Source organism: Mus pahari, unplaced genomic scaffold, assembly GCF_900095145.1.
Source record: "Mus pahari unplaced genomic scaffold, PAHARI_EIJ_v1.1 scaffold_15894_1, whole genome shotgun sequence".
Lineage (NCBI taxonomy): Eukaryota > Metazoa > Chordata > Mammalia > Rodentia > Muridae > Mus > Mus pahari.
Genome location: NW_018393730.1, coordinates 1 through 3433, shown reverse-complemented (window position 1 = coordinate 3433; position 3433 = coordinate 1). Strand labels below are relative to the sequence as shown.

Here is a 3433-nt window from a genome sequence, read left to right as displayed (position 1 = left end):
CCTGGTCATCTCTTCTGCTCAGTCCAATGCAGACATGTTTCTCCAAAGAAACTCAGTTCCACCGTGCTTAGGGCTAGGAACTGAATTGAATCACAGTTTCCAAGACATAAATCAAACAAGAACATCAACAGGGTAGACATAAGGTAGAATGTCCTAGACTACTATGCTGTCTTTCCCCCACCCACCATTTTAGCATATTACAGGTGTTTTAAATCCTGAGCCACCATTCTGCCTTCCCCAGAGTCACTGTAAATGTTCTGGCAACACTCTACTCTCAGCAGAAATTATTGGTAACAACACTGGTTGTTGCTGTCAGAAGACAGGTGTAGGTCATAAATGAAGCACTTGATAGAGGCCTCTAAGAAAGGACACTGTACAGAAATCATGGAGTGGAATGCTTCAGCTACCAACTGACCTCCACCCAAAGGTCTCAGAGACCTCAGAACCATGAAGTGTAATGAAAGCCAGGGCCTGAGTCTTCAGCTGCTCTGTGCTGTGGAGGACAGCCAGCATGAGAGTGTGTACAGCATTCTCCACAGAGAGGTTCCTCACACTTGACCATCAAGCCCTTCAGGCCATACTTGTTAGTATCTGCCAGCATGCCAGTGGCCATTTCGTGGCTGTGGAGGTGTGGCACCTTCCCCATGTAGATGAAGCCCATCACCTCCTTGAAGACTTGGGGATCCAGGTCAAGGATCTCAACACAGTTTGTTAGGTTCTTATCCATTTCATGTTTGAACATTGGCTCTGAAAACTGGAGACCGAGCTGCTAGGATTGTGTTGTGAGCCCTGAATTTATGGCCACATTACAAAAGGAGCAGTCTGTAAACGGAGAATTCTCCCACATCTCTCCTATGTCATCTTCCAACATGTGCCCTGGATCCTTGATTGCAGGTGTCATGTTCTATCCAGGAATGCTAAAGAAGGCTCCTACTATGCTCATCTTGCAGCAGAGGATGAACGGGTCTTCATGCAGAAGCCAAGGCTGATGAGAGAGGAGGAAATCTCAAAGGATGAACTTTTCAATCCCATGTGTTGGTATTGCAGAAAGCTTACAACATTGGGACTCTTCATACTTTGATATTTCTCTTCTTGTGCATTTATCATTTAGAACTGGAACTTTGCTCAAACTAGACTCTCTAGACAGCTGGTCATCGCCAGGTAAACTGACAGGTAATCTTAACTTTCTTCATCAACCCCATTTGGGTGTTCTCTCAAACACCATGACACTTCCTCATTTGCCTCTTATGAGAACACTGGACTTGTAATCTTTTCCCTAATTCCCTCCATGCAAAATGAAAGGTTACTAATGGTCCACTCATATAGCAGAATTTCTGAACACTGATAGGTGTGTAGTCCCAGGTCTTTTCTTCCAGGTCTTCAGAAGTTTCTGTTAGAGTTAGTTTGGAATTTAAAGTTGATCTGAAAAAGAAGTTATTTACTNTTCACACTGTAGGATACAATTACAATTAAAGATACACTTTAGATTTTAGATTCAATTTCTCCTAAACAGGTCATTTTATGATGCTGGAAACTTGTGTTTCTATGCAATTTTCTATTTAGGTTTCAATATTTGTTCTACAGAAGACAATATTGACCCATAGTCACTGTAAATCTCTCTTTGTCTCTCTCTGTCTCTGTCTCTCTCTCTGTCCCTGTGTCTTTGTGTTTGTGTTGTGTTTGTGTTTGTGTCTTTCTCTGTCTCCTCCACCTCAGTGTGTGTGTGTGTGTGTGTGTGTGTGTGTGTGTGTGTGTGTGTGTGTATTTCTCTGTGTGTTTATTGAATCTTTGGGCAATGGTAACCAGTTTGGACTATTCTATCCAACATTGGAAGAATTTGGAAAATTTTATTGTCATTTCAGGTGGGTTGTATTAGTCAGGGTCCTGTAGAGAACGTACAGAATGAATTTCTCTATATAAAGGGAAAGTGGGTGTATGAGAAAAATCTGTATGGTTAGGTCCAGCTAATATAACAATGGCTAAAGTCAGTACTTACTTAGACCACAAGGTTAGAAGTCTCAGGTGTTCTTCAGAATATCCCAGAATTCTGAAGAAGTAGGTTCTAATGCCAGTGAATAAATAGACTGACTAGTAAGACAAGAGCAAGCAGGCAAAGACACAAAGCTTCCTTCTTCTATTGGAACTGGAAAGACCTGCCTAAGATATGGGCAACAATCTTAGGTAGGCAACCCAGGAGAAGAGGATGTGGGAGAAGGTGTTTCGCTTTCAGCTGCCCGCCTTCACTCCTGTTGGAAGTTTGCTTCTGTTGCTGTCACTGTGGCATTACCATGCTGATATCAGAACCAGATTCTTCTGGCTTCTAACATAAACTGAAAAAGCTAGCAGGCCTCTACTAATGTAGTGGAGTAGTTGTAAAAGAGTTAAGCAACAAAACAAAGAAACATAATCTCTATGAGAACTCTGCTTTACCAGAAGAAAGCAGCCTTTCCATGAGTGACCTCAACTTTCATCCCTTCTTTAAATATTTTTAGTATAAAGGAGTGGCTGTTACGATACATAACTCACTCCTCTCACATGATACCTAATATTCTAAGGAGGGCCAGATGCTATACTTTCCCAACTGGAAATGTTTTCAGGGACATTGATGTGAAGTCAAAGCTGTTGAGGAAGGAACACATCCTAATCATCCCTAAGCCTGCTCGTTTCTGACTATCTACCTGAGCATTGCAGAGAAAAAGAATGAACTGTATGCGCATCCAAGAAACATGTGATGTTAAACAGGAAATGAGCTTATCAGTCTGCTCTGGATATTTAATTGCATGTTCAGAGTGACAACCATGTTAGTGGAATGTCACCAGCAATGGCATGTAAGTGTTAGCACAGACACAGTTTTCCCTTTTAGGGTTCTGAGTCTCATGAGGAAAAGACATAGCCATAGCTTTTAAGTTGTGAATCAAGGAAGACCTCACTGGATCATATCATCGAATCTATTGGCCATTGTGATGCAGGTTTGAAATTCTTTCCTTTTCCCACCCTCAGTTGAAAAAAATTACATGTGATACATAATTGGATAATTATACCAGAGTTAAAATCAACAACACTATGTCTCCTAAGAAGTAAAGGAATCAGATGTGGGAGGTAGGTATTTAACCAACAAAAACCCTGCCAATGCCATCATATTTTTTTATTAGACATTTTCTTTAGTTACATTTCAAATGCTATCCCGAAAGTTCCCTATACCCTTCCCCCACCCCTGCTCCCCTGCCCACCCACTCCCACTTCTTGGCCCTGGCATTACCCTCTATGGGGCACATAAAATTTGCAAGACCAAGGGGCCTCTCTTCCCAATGATGGCTGATTAGGCCATCTTCTGCTACATATACAGCTAGAGACACGAGCTCAGGGGGTACTGGTTAGTTCATATTGTTGTTCCACCTACAGGGTTGCAGCCCCCTTCAGCTCCTTGGGTACA

General features: G+C 42.1%; 1 pseudogene; it reads right to left on the bottom strand.

Moving 5' to 3' along the window:
• Positions 1 to 284: 284 nt before the first annotated feature.
• Positions 285 to 1422, bottom strand: LOC110315702 (annotated as a pseudogene).
• Between the last annotated feature and the right edge of the window lie 2011 nt (positions 1423 to 3433).